Source organism: Eumetopias jubatus, unplaced genomic scaffold (assembly GCF_037043125.1).
Source record: "Eumetopias jubatus isolate StellerSeaLion01/CBP00866 unplaced genomic scaffold, mEumJub1_p1.0 scaffold_2, whole genome shotgun sequence".
In the NCBI taxonomy this organism is placed as follows: domain Eukaryota; kingdom Metazoa; phylum Chordata; class Mammalia; order Carnivora; family Otariidae; genus Eumetopias; species Eumetopias jubatus.
The window spans coordinates 107,767,364-107,785,811 of record NW_028274808.1 but is presented as its reverse complement, the minus strand read 5'-3'; positions in this window follow the sequence as shown (position 1 = coordinate 107,785,811).

Genomic DNA, 18,448 nt, shown 5'->3' with positions numbered 1-18,448 from the left:
ATTAAACCCCAGAAGAACTAAAAGAAGCCGGGTAGAAGAAAGTTAAATATTCAAACTAGTCTTAGGAACGGAGTCTTGGGAAGAGTCAGGAAAAAGGGGGTTCTACGTGTAAGAAACAGTAAAAAATGTTATGGCATAGTATAGCTTGAACTATTTATTCTCTCCTAGTGGAACTGTGTTTGAATGTTACCTACTTAGTTTTCTTTATTAATACCTCAATGAAATTTTATTTCATGTTTTTTTTTCTATTTTAAAAAGGCTTTACAGTTCTGTGACCAGAATAGCTGTAGTCTAGGATTTTGAGCTATAATTTCAGAAAATAGAATATGACTAAAAGAAGGTTTCAATATTCACATTCTTTGGGAAAAAAAGAAAACTAGCATTTTATTAATTCTTTATGGTGAAATTATCTTGTAAAGTTTATAGTGAGTAAAGAAAGGTAATTAGGGATGCCTGGGTGGCTCAGTCAGTTAAGTATCTGCCTTCGGCTTGGGTCATGATCCCAGGGTCCTGGGATGGAGTCCCTCATCAAGCTACTTGCTCAGTGGGGAGCCTGTTTCTCCCTTTGCCTGCCGCTCCCCCTGCCTGTGCTCTCTGTCTCCCTCTCTCTCGCTGACAGATAAATAAATAAAATCTTTTAAAGAAAAGGGTAATTAAAAATTAAATTATTCTGGTTCTTAATATGCCAAGGAAATGTAACACATCATTGATCTTTTTGTACATATATGTTGTCCTTGTCATTTTATTTTAGGCATCTGGGTCTACTTTAGCAAAATATTCCTAAAAAGTCTTAAAACTCACAACTGAAAATATTCCCACCAAAGAATTTCAGAAACCTATTTTTTATGGTTAGGAAGGCACCCCTGCACATAATAATGAGAAAAGATTATTTGTCAGTGAATTCCAGGAATGTCCATTAAAAAGTTTCATACTCTGCCTTTCCTGTTTCCCTCCTTATTGACTTTTAATATTAAAACAAACAGTATTGTTTTTATCTCGAGGGTCAAATTACAGAAAACAATAAACTGGCTAACAGTAAGAAAGAACTATTACATAAAATCAAACAAGAAACTAAAGTTCCAAAATTCAGATGACCACTTTGTCCTTACTTTGGCTTGCTTGTGGGAATTTATTGAAGAAGTCTTTTAAACTTCATCAGAAAAGCCTCATACCAGTTAATGATAGTATGGGGGAATAATAGGTTTTGCTATGTTTAAATTCCATTAGGGCTTTGTGGGTTTTCACTTCCTAAGTGGATCTTTTAACTTCTGAAGAAAATCCTTTGAGGTCTAAGCTTATTTGCTCTCAGAAAAAAATATGGCTTCAGTCACTTCGAAAAAAAAAAAAAAAGACAAGAGTAATTTTGAAAAATACATACTCAGAAAATATTTCCCTATCATAAATATGTATCCAAAATTCATTTTTAAATTAAATTGCTAGTTATAATGCATAAGTTTAAATTTTCAATTAAATGAAATCAGCTAAATAGCATTAATCAATTGCAATTTTTTTCTTCATTTCACTTAAAGAAGGAAGCATTAAATAATAAGAATAGCTTATAAGAGCAATAAGGTAAAATAAAAAAATATTATGAGTCATTTCAAATCTTATGATATAGTTATTTTCCAAATTTCGGTGCTAAATTTTAATAAAAGATGGATTAAATTCTAGAGGCTCAGGCAAGATAAAATTTTCTTGTCTTACCTAGGGTCGTTCATAAGTTCATGTTAAATAAATCCATGATTATATGAGATAAAATGTATAAAAATAATTTTGATACATTTATATCAATTGTATTGCAAAAATACTGCAAAAATATTGCAAAACCAATATTTTTAAGAATTATAACTTTCTGACTCACTAACTTGACTCTGAAGCTTTTGGTTAGACATAGAGGACTGACAGATCACATACATTTATCTCCTTATGAAAACTCATTAAAGTAGGAATTCTAAATGTATAAAAACCCATAATGTCAAAGAGAACAAGAAAGCAAATCGCTGCAGTGGAGAAGCAAGTCTCCTCGCTTAGCCGATTTACAACATAATGCCTGCAGGGGGCACGGCTGACATGAAAAATAACCGTTTCCACAGCTCCTGAAAACTAGTTAGTCAAGAAGCAGGGATAGGATGGGGAGCTGAAAACAGGAGATGGTGTGAAAGTCTGTATTTGAACTCCTCATTCCCAGGTCACTTCTCTACAACTGATAAAGGTACTCTGTATGTCGGACAGAAAAAAATGCAGGCGGTGCCAGTGGCCCATGTCACAAATTCAAACCTAAATCAGCCTGCCTTTAGGGAAAAGCCTCACCGTCAAGGAAACCTAACACACACCAATCCCAATCCTCCAGCTGGGCTTTAGTTTACGCGGCCTTAGAAAATAGGACCTCCAGCCAATTGCGCCGATGTGTTCTGCGCCGCCGCTTCTGACGCTCTATAAATGCGCTCTTACCCAAAATCCCTTGGGCGGAGTTGGAAGCGAACACGTTGGTGTGTGAGGCACCGCGTTCCCCAGCCCGTGGGTTGTTTTCCTTCGGATGAAGGAGGTCAAACTCATTACTAAATTAGTTTTCACTTGAAAGTTTTAGGGATGAGGTGGGAAGAAGGCTGCTGAAGTCTCAGTACTGCTGCTAGACACAGGTGAAGGGACTTCGGTTGCTTTTCAGGGATCTCCAGTAAGCTTTGCTCTGCTCTAGCTCCGTTTATTTTGCATTACGAACGTTGGAAGTTTGTCCTTCTGGGTGTAAAATTGGGGTGTGAGAGAATCCAGATTTTCTTGGTGAAACTTCAAGTGTTTCAATGTTAAATGAAATAGGACAAGACAGTAAAGGGCTAACAGGAGTCATTCAGTCTTGTGACTTGATCGTGCGGTCTTGAGTTTGAGCCCCATGTTGGGAATAGAGATTAGTTAAAAAAATGTTTTACATCATGGCTTTAGGCCAGAACGCGAGTCCTGCAGAGTAAGACACTCAAAGAACAGAGAAGCAAGACAGTTATTTAGTCCTTTCTCTCTTAGGAGACCTGGTAGCTAGTATTTTGCAATGTATATCAAAATTTAACTGATAGTAGTGATATTTATTAATTATTGAAGTATAATTGACATATAACATTAGTTTTAAGCTTGCAACATATTTGTATATTTGTGAAATGATCACAATAAATCTGATTTACATTTATCATAATTATATAGTTACAAAAATTGCTTTTTCTTATGAGGACTTTTAATATCTCAGCAACTTTCAAATATGCAATACAGTATTATTTACTGTAGTCACTGTGCTGTACAGTATATCCCCGTGACTTTTTATTTTTTAATTTAATTTTTAAAAAAGATTCTTATTAATTTGAGAGAGAGAGATAGGGACAGAGATAGCAAGAGAGAGCACAAGCAGGGAAGAGAGGGAGAAGCAGGCTCCTCATTGTGGAGGTTCCTTAATCTGAGTGGGGCTCCATCCCAAGACCCTGGGATCATGACCTGAGCCAAAGGCAGACACTTAACCAATTGAGCCACCCAGGCACCCCATCCCCATGACTTTTTTTTTTTTTAAGAATTTATTATTTATTTGAGAGAGCGAGAGAGAGAGAGCATATGAGGGGGGCGGGTCAGAGGGAGAAGCAGACTCCCCGCTGAGCAGGGAGCCCGATGCGGGACTCAATGCCAGGACTCCAGTACCATGATCCAAGCTGAAGGCAGTCGCTTAACCAACTGAGCCACCCAGGCGCCCCTCCCCATGACTTTTTAATTTTATAACTAGAACTTTGTACCTTTTGGCGTCCTTTACCCATTTTGAGCCCCCCCCCAACGTCTGGTAGCCACCAATCTGTTCTGTGTATCTATAAACTTGGTTTTGTTGTTTTTTAATTCTCCATATAAGTGAGGACATGACATTTGTGTTTCTCTGACTTATTTCACGTAGCATAGTGTCCTCAAAAGTCCATACATGTTGTTGTAAACATTAAGATTTTGCTCTTTATGGCTCAGTAGCATTCCTAAGTGTCTGGCGGGGTGGGGGGGGGCATCTTCTTGAGCCATTCATCCATAGGTAAACCCTTTGATTGCTTCCATGTCTTGTCTATTGTAAATCACACTTCAGTGAACTTGGGAGTGCATATGTTTTTCAACTTAGTGTTTGGGGCTTTTTTGGATAAATACGCGGTAGTGGAATTGTTGGTAGTTCTATTTTTAACTTTTTGAGAAACCTTCACACTCTTTTTTCACTGTAGCTGTACCTTTTTATATTCCCACCAACAGTGCACAGGATTTTCTTTCTCTACATCCTAACACATTATTTCTGATAGTAGCCATTCTAACAGGTGTGAGGTAATAATCACATTGTGGTTTTATTTGCGTTTCCCTCATGATCAGTGACTTTGAACATCTTTTGATGTGTCTCTTGGTCATTTGTATATTTTCTTTGGAAAAATGTCTATTCAGATCTTCACATTTTTAAATCAATTTTTTTTGCTATTAAGTTGTATGAGATTTTTAAAATATATTTAAAATATTAACCCTTTGTCAGATATATGGTTTGCAAATATCTTCTCCCATTCAGTTGCATTTTCATTTTGTTGATGGTTTCCTTTGCTTTTTGGCTTAGTCTCTTGTTAATTTCTGTTTTTATTGCCTTTTCTTTTGGAATCAGATCCAAAAAATCATAGCCAAGACTAATATCAAGGAGCCTACTGCTTGTATTTTCTTCTAGGAGTTTTATGGTTTCAGGTTTACATGCAAGTCTTAATCCATTTTGAGTTAACTCTGTTTATGGTGTAAGATAGTAATGTGGTTTCATTCTTTTACATGTGGCTGTCCAGTTTAATCAGCACTATTTATTGAAGAGATTGTCCTTTCCTCGGTGTATATTTTTGGCTCCTTTATTATAAATTAATTGACCATATATGTGTGGATTTTCTGATCTGTTCTGCTCTGTGTGTCTGCTTTTATGTCAATACCATATTTTAATTATTATAGTTTTGTAATATAGTTTGAAATCAGAGAGTGTGATGCCTCCAGCTTTGGTCTTTGGTCTTTTTTCTTAAGATGGCTTTGGCTAACCCAGGATCTTTGGGATTCCATACAAATTGTAGCATTGTTTATTCTATTTCTGTGAAAAATGCCACTGGAATTTTGATAGGGACAGCATTGAGTTCTGAAGAAAGCTTTGGTTGTATGAACATTTTAACAATATTAATTCTTCCAATCCATGAGCATGGAATATCTCTCCATTTATTTGTGTCTTCAGTTTCTTTCATCAGTGTCTTACAGTTTTCAGTTTGCAGGTCTTTCACTTTATTGGTTAAATTGATTCCTAAGTGTTTTGTTATTTTTGATGCAATTGTAAATGGGATTTTTCTTAATTTCTCTTTCTGATAGTTCATTAATAAGTGTATAGATGTATTACAGATTTTTGTATATTGATTTTGAATCCTGCAACTTTACTGAATTTATTTATGATAGTAATGCTATTTAAGTAATCATAGAACATTTGAATAACAAATATCAGATTTGTTAGCATTTTCCTTTTTTTAAAATAGATTTTATTTATTTGGGAGAGAGATTGAGTGAGAGAGAGCATGAGAGCAGGGTGAGGGGCAGAGGGAGAAGCAGACTGCCCGCTGAGCAGGGAGCCCATTGTGGGATTCCATCCCCAGACTCCAGGATCATGACCTGAGCCAAAGGCAGCCACTTAACCCACTGAGCCACCAGGACACCCAGCATTTTCCTTTTTTATTAGACTTTTGTACCTATATGCATAAGTGAAATAAAATTAAAATTTCATTTTTTTGTCAGATTTTGCCCTGCATTGTAATATCACAAACAGTTGTAATACTTGCTGTGAAACTATCTTCATCCAGAATTTTAAAGTTAGTTTTTTTACCATTTCAGTTTCCCTGTAGATATTCGTTGTTGAAATTTTATTTTGTTTTTCGGAGATTTCAGTAAGTTACACTTTCCCAGATATTTCCCACTTACTTACTTTTTCATATATATACTGTCAAATGTTACATATAGTATTTGAAATTTGCATTTGAAAATTTTATTTGTGGTATCATCAGTCATAATCCTTCCTAATTGGGTGGTGATTTAATTAAACTTGCAATACTTTAATATATTTTATTTCTTATTTTATCCCCCAGAGAAGGATGCCTGGAATTGGTTTATTTTTCTGCTTTACTTTTTTATAATATATAAAATCTTTCTTTAACTTGTCTATCTCCTCCACTTTTCTTTCTTTGTGTTTCTCATATTTTTTCAACTTCCTAATTTAATGTTTAAATAATTTTACCCATTTGTAAAAAAATAAAAGTGTTTCTACTCATTGGAGTTTATTGAGATTTTTTTCATGATCTATTCTTTGAATCTGTTGAGGAAATAATTTTTAGAAATAAGAGCTATATTACATATTTAGATTTATTAAATGTACTATACAACTCCCCTATATCCTCATTTTGTTTATGGCAATGGGATTAAGCAAAAGCAAATATTATGTGTTCTCTTCATTTTGTATGTAAACTACATTTTTACAAGGGCAGTATGTATATATGTATTTTACATTTATTTTGAAAGACTGTGGGTGTTTTGTTAGTGCCTCTTGTATTTCCTTTAATTTATATTTGTATTTCTAAGAATTTCTGATTTATATATATTTAAAGTTATGTAGTAGAGCAAAATCTTTTTTCTATGGACATTTGCTCTCTTTAATGCTTTTGCCTTGACATATACTTCATTGTTTATTGTTTATTATTATAACTAATCTTGCATTATTTTGTTGGATTTCTTTGATGAAACTGCTCAATCTGTTACTTATTACTTGTGAATATTATACATTTTATAAGTAATGGATATATAAATCTTTAACATTGACAAAGTTTTTTAAACCTTTTTTAATGAGTTTACACTTTCTTTTTTTTAATAGACCATTTGTTTTGTTTTGTGATTTCTGTTCTTGATGCTTTCAATGTTTTGTTATTATTTTATGGACCATTTTTCTTTACATATATTTTTTAATATAGGAAAATAGGTAGTGTACATGATGTTTTAAATTTTGTTAGTGGTCATTTTATGCTTACACTCATTGCTAAATGTGATGTGCTAGTTCAATTTTTTATTATGAGTTTTAAGGGTGAGGAAAGATCTAGTGATGTCTTAAGAGTTGAAATTGTATTTGACTATAAGTAACTTAAATTACGTTTACATTTAGAAATAGGAGTTTATTTTTCTCATGAAAAACAAATCTGGAAGTATGTCATGGCTGCTGTTAGTTCAGAGAAGTACAAGGGGGCCAGTGTCCCCAGTATTATCTTGGCCTGTCCCTAATTGTCCTTTCAGGTGGCCTCTCAAGGTCTAGTCATGAAAGATTTGTGATCAAGGTAAGAAGAAGGAATCATTAGAGGCTTTACAGGAACGAGACCTTGCCTGGAAGTGTAGCTAGCATTAACTTAAGTGAGATAAGTAATTTTTCCCCTTGTTATTCTCTTCCATCTCTTCCTAACTTGAGATATATATATGCATATGTATATGTGTATATATGTGTATATACATATATTACAGATTATTACATATATACACATATATTACAGATTATTAGATTTATTTTTCTTAGCAATTTTTTGGTTTGTTTTCTATCTTCAATTTCAGAAGTTATCATATGTAATGTTTACATTAAGTTTTATAAAATTATATAAAATTATTTAGACAAAAATTATTAAGTGCTCACATGATGATTTTTAGTTGTGTTTTTTGAAATATCACTTCTGAATTGTATTTTGTGTATTCCATGGTATTAATATCTCCAGCTATCTTTTCAAATTTGGGGTCTCTACCTTATTTCCTTGACAACACAAGAATGATCATCTACCACTAAATTTTGTTGTTGAGAAATCTTTGGCCACTGTGATTTTTGTTTCTTTCCTAAGTTACTTTTTTTGGAGGGGTGGGTAGTTGTTTAGTTAGGTTTTCAGTTTCAATGCTTCTAGATTATTTGATTTTAAAAAATAAAAACAACAATCCACCTATTCAAGGGTGCTGACCTATTTTTACTTGTTCTGAGAAATACCAATGAGCTATCACCATTTATAAGTTTTTAGTTAATTTTAAGATCACTATTTTTTAAAAATCTGTTTTAATTTGATTATTGTTTCTGTTCTCTTAGTTTTGGTTACTTCTAGATATTACAACACCATTTCCAGATTTCTGGGAACTTCTAACCTATTGTTTTTATCTTCTTGTTTCTTTATTTCATATACTATGAGTGGTTCTCAACTTTTCTTTCAGTTTTTTTATTTTATTTTTTGGAATATTCAGTTCTTTATGAATCTGAATTTGATATTAATATGGCTTTGGAAGTGTTAATTACCTTCCAATATTTTTTTGCTCTCACATAATCTTTACATGTATTCTAATCACTTTTTCATTTCAGTTTGTTACTTTATCTTATTTTTCATTATTATCTGACACATTCTCAGAATTCTAAAAGTTTAGTGATTTTAATATGCTTCTTGTGTTGTACTGAACTGAAGCCCCCCTTTATTTCATGTTGTAGAATCTTTTCATGTGCAAATCTATGTAACTAGACCAGTAGTCCACAGTGTAGTTTGGTGTAGAGGCTGCTACCAAGTGTAGATAGTAGCAAAGCTAATCAGAATTCCCTCTGGCCTCCACCACCATTCAGGAATTGAAAAGTGTGTGTAAGAAATGCTTTCATGTTTTTACTGGGGAAGAAGGAGATATTAGGAGAGATATATGAATTTTATTAATATTAGGAAACTAAAGATTAGTAAATTGTATTTATAATGTCCCTAGAGATTCTGTCATAAAGCCAGTACCTTTATTCTATTCTAATGAATGGATACCTTTATTCCATTCATTAGAATAGAATATATAGTTCATAAATTTAATGGATACCTGGTTGTCAGGTTATGTATTATGTCATTTGCCAGGTTACATTTTATGTATTATGTATTATTCCACATAATTTTTTTAAAAGATTTTATTTATTTGAGAGAGTGAGAAAGTGAGCACGAGTGGCGTGGGGGGAGACAGAGAAGCAAGCAGACCCCCTGCTAAGCAGGGAGTCCAATATGGGGCGGGATCCGAGGACTCTGGAATCATGACCTGAGCCAAAGACAGATGCTTAACCGATGAGCCACCCAGGCACACCCCCCCCCCACATAAATTTTTATATTGAGAATGTCATGTTAGCTGGGTCAGTTTCTTGATGATTTCTGTTTTTTTATTATGCTTAAAGGGGCACACCCAACCCCAAATTTAAGAATATTGACAGATAAATGCTTTTACTTACATAGTTTCAGGTTTTGCATCCTTTATCTATATTTACTTGGCTATGTGTTAAGGTGGTCAGCCTTAACCTCTTTTTCTACTTAAACAACTAATAATTGCCACAGTTTTTTATATCTTTATATGAGTTCATTGTACCTCATAATTTATATGCATTGTATGTTAATATTGTTACTGATACTAAGTGATTCCTTGAAAAATGTTTGAACTCAAGACAAAAGTTGAGGAAAGGGCATTATGTATTATTTTTTGTCAAATTATTCTACTTACATGATGTATTTCTAAGGCCACAGTGCTTAAAACAAACTCTTACTGCTAGATTAAATATAACTTTAATTGTGGTGCCATTCATACAATATCTAATCAGAAGCCTATCTCAGGTTTATACAAAGGTGCTCTAAACATGCAGCTTTAACCTCCACTGATTCAAGGACTCTGTCATTATCCCATTTTCCAGGGTGAGGTGATTTCTAATTACTTCACATCCTGGTTAATTTCATGTGATAAACTTGAAACTAATAGATGAATAGCCCTGCTTGTTTCTGAAAATGAAACAATTTGGATTAAATGGAAAAGAAAAAAGATATAAGAAATGACAAAAGTGAATTTCACAAAGTCACGCATATTTTAAATGACATTTACGTACAATTTTCCTGCCTACAAAGAAAAAAAACCAAAAGCCTCTTTTGCCCTTTCGAAACTGATAAAAAATAGATTTAAATGAAAACACATTCATTTTGCTGTTGGTTTATATACCATGTCTTTAAAAAAAATCACAGAAAACGGGCAAATTATTTTTTCAAAATATAATGGAGCAAATATGTTCTATGTGTCAGATATCTAATTTATTTTATTTTTTTGATAGCAGTGAGGCATTTAAAAAATATTCATTTAAGCATCCAGAGTTAAACTGAAGCCCAGCTTTTACTATACCTCTGTCAGGAAGTAATTCTTTCAAAAGTCTTTTCCTTCCTGTATCTTTATAAAGAAAGATAAGATCTGCTGATGTTTAATGAACTTTAAATATATGATGAATGGTAGAATTTCAGATTTATCAGTAGTGTAACATTAACAGAACACCTCTGTGCTATTTATGAAGTAGAGGTATGCTATCACTGTTGAAGGAGTCAGGGGCGAGTTGCAATCTGTTTAAGAAATGCACATTATATTCAAGTATGGCTTGGTATTCCCTTGCTGTTCACTCTTTTGAGTGCAAAAAGTGGTTTTTGCTAACTCCATTTTGCTGCTCATGGAAAGCTGAAAAATCAATAGCTTCAGGTTGATGAAACCTAAATCCATTTGATTCCTTTCTACCATTGCCATTATGCAGACAGTCAAGTGTGATGTATTTAGTTCATGCAGTACTTATTACTCTCAAGCACAGCTTCTCATCAGGGAAAAATTAGACCAGATGAGAAGTAATCAAATTCTGGAGAGGTTGCAAAGATCTTCTTTTTAACAGCTTCCTTTTTTATTCCCCTCTGCCCCCGTCTTTGACTCTCCTACTCTTTTGCAAAACAGAAAAGTTAAGATCTCTACCACAAAGCTCCAGAAAGTTTTGTCGAAATGTTTTTCAGTATTTGTATTTAGTAATGGTCACAATAAAGGACACTAGCTGGATAAATGACAAATTAAGAAAAATCCCCCCTTGCTAGAGCTACCAGAGTCATCACTTTGGCAGAGTTGAATAAAAAAAAAAAAACAGCTTAAACTGATTTGGACATTTCCATTTTTTCTTAATAGGCTATTTAATAAACAACTATAAGTGGTTTTATAATCCAGAGTTCAGAGCATGGTCTTTGGCAATGGACTGCCTTGGCTCAAATCCATTTCTGTTAATTACTAGCTATTTGATTAATCTTGGACAGACACATCGTCCTCTCTGATCATCAATTTCATCAACGTCAAAGTTTTGGTCAGAGAATAAAATGGGTAATCGATATGAAGCATTTAACATCATAAGCATTCAATATGAATTATTTGTTAACATTAACCCCTTACATGGCAATGGTTGGATTTAAATATACAGCAACACTTTTCTACAGCAACGCTTTGAATGTTACAGATATTTGACAAAACCTCTTATATCTCATTGCTGTAATGTATATATTCAAATGAATGATCAAATGATCACCTGGTCCAACTTCCTGGTTCGGTAGCTAAAATACTAAAATGACAGTTTAAGTGATTTGCCTGAATGTAAACATCTGTGCTTGGTGGAGATCCAAGACTAGAACTTGGATGTCCTCACTTTCAGAAGTGTCTTTTACCTTTAAACTCCCATCTGTGAGTTTACCTAGACTTGCTTTTCAGACATGGGTGGATAAGATGGGCTCCAAATTACAGAAACTAGAATTTAAGGTAAGAACTTGGTCACAGGGCTGTACAGAAAGATTACCCTTACTTTCTAGTAAGGGTACAAGTAGCTGACCACTTGGAATGGGTTAGCAGCTGGCAAAAATCATCATCTCTCTGACCAGTGGAGTAAGAGCTGTTATTGTCCTAGGAAAAGACAACTGGATGGTACTGAAACTGTTCCACTCCTACCAGACAAAACAGTAAAAATAAAGCAATGATATACCTCAGGAAGAAATGAATCTACCTTCATAGACTTTAAGGAAGTTGAAATTGTGATCTCTTTCATTTCTATGTTTATTTCAGTTATGTTGGTTTTGCAGAAACAAATAGATTGTAACAAATGGTAGTGGATTATCATAATTTTGTTAGCTCCAGTTACATTTGTAGCCTTGAAAGGTATCTTCACCTAAATGTATCAAGACAGACTTGGACACTGAGTATGCTGCTATTAATATGATAAACACTTTCTTTTCACTCTCCTCAGTTGAGAGGATCCAAAGCTGTTTGCCTTTTGTGAAAAGAACACGGGAATGTACTATCTTGACCTAAGGCTGGGTTAACATTACTTTCTTTTCTCTGCTCAAAAATAATCTGCAGTACCTTGATTATCTTGACATTCTGCAGAACATCACACTGGCTCACTATTTTAATTATATCATGAAAATTGGACCCAATGAGCAGGAAATGATATATTTAATACATTATGCTAAGATGTGGATCTCTGCCTATGGGAAATAAACTCTACAAAAAATCAGAGACATGACACATTAGTGAAAATTTTTAGATTATTTGGGCAGAGTGGTTGTACATAATGGTGGCAGGGTGGGATGTGTCCAGTGTTCAGGGGATGTCCTGGATTGTCTCTTGGTACTTCCATGCTTTTGTAGTGACCATAGGTCTAAAAAGGAAAGGGATAAAGAATTCAGAGCTTTGTGGGACTCTTTAAGGAGGAATCAACCCACCATGAAAGCAATATAGAACAGCTGAATTGCTGATTCAGGCTGAGAAAAATCTAGAATGTATGGTGGAAGAGGAAAATGATGAATATAACAGTGACAGATACAGTTTGTTTCAGTAGCTATGATACAGTCTTTTGTACTGCATATAAAAAATGGTCAGCCACTAATTTGAAAACTCAATGACAAAAAAGACTAAAATGGTGCAAGTGGTAGACAGTATCAGGTGCCTGGGTTGCCTTCCTCTGCGTCTTCTCTGTCTTACACACAATTCTAAATGGAACTTTGTGGATAGTTCTGCATGGGTTTTGATACACCTGGTGCCAATGGTAACTTGTCTGTTTTAAGGCTTTTCCAGAGCTGCAGACCTAGATGGGATTTACTCCAACACTGAATAGTAATCTGAAAACAAAAAGCAATTAGTGCTCTTGAAAACAACCCTTAACCACTATGGTGATAGAAGCAGAGGCGTTAAACTCAGGTGGATAATTACAGGAGACATTCTGAAACCTTCTTTGAATATCTTAGTTGGAACTGAACCTCAGTTGTCCATAGCAGTGTGTATTCTTTCACATTTCCTGGCTTTTTCTCCTTTCCTCAACTCTTCATGTCTTTATCTCCTGCTCCCTGAGATTAACTCCTAGAAACTGCCTGCTCCTAAGTTCTTGTTTCAGGCTCTGTTTCAAGGGTTTCCCAGACTAAGATATCCTCTAAGAATAAATCTAACTGCATGGTTATAAGAGATAAATATTTTTGTAAAGTAATTATATCACAAGTTTACCCGATGAATAAAAACAGTTCTTTCAGTTATGAGGCCAACAATATCTCATTATTTTTTTCACACAACTATTTTCTACAATTGATTATATATATAGATTATATATTAATATGTAATCATATATTTTATACATATAGTATTATATATATGTAATGTCTATTCCCTCTTTATTGATCACCACTGTACATTTTAAACAAAGTTTCTCTCTTCCTTTGAGGTAGTTCCACCCAAACCAGTACTACCTTGGCTTTCAGTACTCCCCTGTCTCTGAAATTTAAAGAACTATATTACATCATAAATGAATTAGGGAAAAACAGAAAGGCCCAGTACTTACAAATGTAGTTTAGGAATCCTAGGGGAATTAGATTAGGGAATCCAAATGCTTCACTGTTTGAATAATATATTTGTAATGATATTAAATTTAGTAGGATTAGACACATAAGAGAATTGCTAAATTCATGCACAAACTGACTTTAGTTACCTTTTATAGTGCATTGTTACTGGAAGCACTCTTATTATATTGTGAATCTCTGTGGCATGTATTCATTAGAGTCTTTTATTACATTTTCAAAAGCTAGAAATGCAATTTATATCAATTTGCTTTCCATACTTCTTAGGGAATTTGATTGAATATGAAAAAGTTCTACTGAGTTCCTGTATGATGTACTGGTAATTGGGATATATACCTGTACAACTCACTTGTTAAAATGTCTAACACTTTCAGGTAATTCACTAAAAAAATATATAAGGCTACCAACTCCTACAAGCTTCACAGGGTGTAGAAATATTATTTCTGGATATACACAAACACAGGCACACAGAGACACACACACCTCTTGATTTTCTTTGCCACTCCTTTGCAATTGGCATAGGACAGACAGAATCAGAAAAGGGCAAGAAGGCAACTTTCTCATATGATTCTATATAGCAAATCATTTACTTATTGTGTTTATTATATACCAGGTATTAATCCTCAAGGGCTTTCTGTGTGGTAGGTTTTATTTTATGTTTTGATTTTTTTTAACAGGTGAAGATATATAATATTTTGGGGCTTGGAGAGGTTAGACAATTTGCCCTAGGTCTCACAGCTCGTAAGTGGTACAATCAGATTCAAATCCTTCTGGCTTTGTTTTAAATTTTAATATTTTCATGACCACTTATTCCCTTTTTTAAGTTGGAATGTATTTATCTTTTGCTTCAGCAATTACTGATTTAAATTTAGGTATACAATTATTTGTTTATGAATTGATATCTTACATAATTTTCTGTTACCTAATATATTTCATTCCCTTTTTACATTTTCATGAAGACATTTATCATTATGTGAACAAAAGTCTGGCTCATCCGTAACTCTTTCTAGACTGTGTGTTCTTTTGAAGGAAAGAATTACATAAATTGGATTATAATGGTGTACATAGAAGACATACTTTTCAGTGATTAGTAGTAAATGTGTATGATTGTATTTCTGTCTTCTATATTGTACTCTATGAATTTGTTTCCTTAATTATTATGCATATTAGCAAAATATATTTATATTACAGATATAACTAATTACATATTTGAGTTACTTAAAATAGGTAAAATATTCAAAAAATAATTTGACTTTGGATACTGAAATGGCCAAGAATTTCAAGAGATGCAAGTTAAAAGGAATAAATTACATATGAGAGAGGATTTTGAACTAATGATTTGAAGAAAATAAAATATTGAACCTATGTGATCTGACTCTATACCAAAGTAAAGACTTTTTAAATGAGGCTTGGTTAAATATCACTTTATATGGTAATTGTTTTGGTCCAAAAATATGACTTCATATGAAACTCTACAGACTAATTTTATTCCAAATGCAGAAATACCTGTAAGGCCTGCAGACATGTAAATGTTATCTTTTGCCTTTGATGCTTCTACATTGAAATTACATGTGCAACTATCAGAGAGAGACTTGGGAAATGCAAAGTCTACTTCGCCCCTTGCTAATTAATTCCAACTATTTGTTAGATATTTCTGTATTATCAGGAATTTTCTCCAAAAGTCTAATACTGATTTTTTTCTGTTATTGTCTAAGACTGTTCACTCTGGCCCTTGATAGGTATTATAATACCTATAATACGAGAGGTATTATAACTTATTAACAGAATATAGCATTTCATTTTTTTATCATTCCATACCCTGTTCCTATTATGATGGGGACCAACAATACATTTCTATTATAGTTTCTGTCACTTTATTTGCTGTTTGAATTGTTCTTACACTGAATCAAATCCCTTTGTCTATTAATTACATACAATTATATTCAATGATAATTAAATATTACTTTAATTCTCATTATTACTTGGGCTTGAACTAATTCCATCTCATATGAAAACACTTTTATCTTCTAAATACCTAATATTTAACAATTATTGATCTTATTAAATATATATTTTTATATTTACTAAATTTTTTCACTTTATAATTTTGATTTGGTTACAAAAAACTGAGCTATTTTAGTAAATTTCTCCACCCTATTATGAAGCCCAGATTTTTTTTCTTTTTAAAGAGATGGATTCTATAAGATAAGGAATCTCTTAAATAGCTAATGTAAAAATGAAAATCATGAATCCTATATATTATTTTGAAATATTTTGGGGGAGATTGTTGTACTATTAGATAATTAATGCCAATATTTTCTTATGTTTAGTAATGAAACAAATTATTTAATAGAACTGCCAGTGCCACAACCTAAATATTTTTTGATTTCTCCTGAAGAAATCTGATTACTTCCTCCATACCACCTATATAAATTTATTAATTTACCTGTTTGTAATTTTCTATTTTTTGAAGTGACTACATGTAATATATATATATATATATATATATATATATGTATGTGTGTGTGTGTGTGTGTATTAAGGGCTGGAACCATACTCTAATTCACTAATCAATGTCTGTATCTTACTTAGAGCTTGATGCATTCTTGATGACCTAACAACGCACCTCTAACCTGTTCTCAGCACCCAGTGAGGAATCTTTGAAGTAGCCCCTCAATTTACAGCTTCTCGAGAGCTCTCAGTAAACAGCAGCTATAGCTGTGGTATCATAAGAACAGCACTCATTGCTGTTCTTGCTACATTCAAATGTAGCTACATTTATGACTCCTTCAGTTCCTCACATCATTACTTCCATGTGACTAAATCTAAGGACATACTTCCCACTTACATTATTTGACTGCTGTTCTGGTAAGAGTATTGACCACATGCACTCCTGCAGCACCATTCAACCCTAGGCCATGCCTATTTCTCTAATGAGTCCTTTGTAGTGTCTCTCATAGGCTTTTCTACTTTTTCACTGTTCTGGAAGCTTTTTGTGGTTTGGTAATGTCATTCAGTATTACTAGGATTTTAACGTGGTTTTACCTGCCCCCTACCAAGTCCTGTAAACCCTTCAAATTCAACATTATTTTTTCTCTCAAACCTGCTCTTCTTAGTTACTAATACTTTTGACAAATCACATCACTTCACATACAATGAGTTTCTAACTCCAGTTGATATTTCCAATGATGGCTTATGTGTCAGCTTGGCTAAGCCACAGTACTCAGATATTTGGTCAACCATTACTGTAGATGTTTCTGTGATGGTATTTTTTAAAAATATTTTATTTATTATTTATTTGAGAAAGAGAGAAACAGTGGGCAGAGGGAGGGGGAGAAACAGGCTCCCTCCTCGGGGCTCTATCCCAGGACCCTGGGATCATGACCTGAGCTGAAGGCAGATGCTTAACGGACTAAGCCACCCAGGCACCCCTCTGTTATAGTATTTTTGATAAGATTAAGATTTATATCAACCTTATCCTGCAAATAGCAAAGGCATGGAAATATAGGTTAGCAGCACAGTTTTTGAGATGTATGATAAATCATATATACATAAATGTGTTGTTTTCTGTTTGTAATAGTGTTTAACAATTGCTGTTCCTTCTATTGACAGGGAGATCTCACCAGTCCCTAAAGATTCTTAAGAAACCAGTGGTGATTTGTAGACTAACCTTGGTATAGTTTATTGTTGAAACCTTTTTGTAGGAGGGACTCTAAATCCCCTTTTTTCAATTATTTTGAATAAGGATATTAATATCTGATGTTGCTAAATTATAATAATGGTAGAGATACTGTGAAAATAGATTTAACTTATTTTTCTTCCACTTTTCATTCACACATATTTGTAAAAAAGAGGAAAATAAATGTAGATGTACATCCTACCAAAAAATGTCGATGGAGTCATTAACTAGTTTTTACTTCTCCTTTAAAGTATATTTTTATTTTTGTTAATAATTCCAACCTAACTGCCTTTAGAACATGATAATAACTTCTTACTTCTCCAACTTTGACCAGTCCTAGAAAGTGTATTACACCTTTTAGAAACCCCTATTTTCATTTAAAAAGTGAGAAAATTTATTGGACAGTGTAATTGTAATAAAGTATTAAAAATATTCTATGATCAAGGTTTTTAAATCCCATTTATATATTAATCTAGGTAGGTACATTTAAGTCTTTATACTGGCATTCTTGAATCTAGAAATTGCTAGACTTTAGGGATAAACATAGAAATAATACTGTATAATTCCCAAGTATAACTCCTTTCAGGCGTGATTATATGCATGCAAATACCTCCTAGAAATCAGAAGTGCCATGCTAATCTGAGAACAAGTTAAATGAAATAACTCTTTCCAAATGGGTAACATCCTCTAGTGAGCAGGTTAAAATTTCCATAACCATTGATAGAGGCTCATAGAATACTACCATCCTTATGGTAGCCCCAGACGTAAGGAAATAGCGTAACTTGATTCTAAACGAAGCTGTAGTCTCAGATCTTATTGGTGTTTTATAACTTTATATCTTTAAAGTGAAAACTCAGATCAAATATCAAAGACCTATGAAATGTTAATTCTTGTTTAAAAAATGATTCAATATTTTATGTAATCTCTACTATATGTTCATTATTAACTTAAACACTGAATGGAATTTTGGGCATTAGTATTTAGTTTGTGTAAGTACTGCTACATTGGGAAGGTAACATAAACCTTGATAATC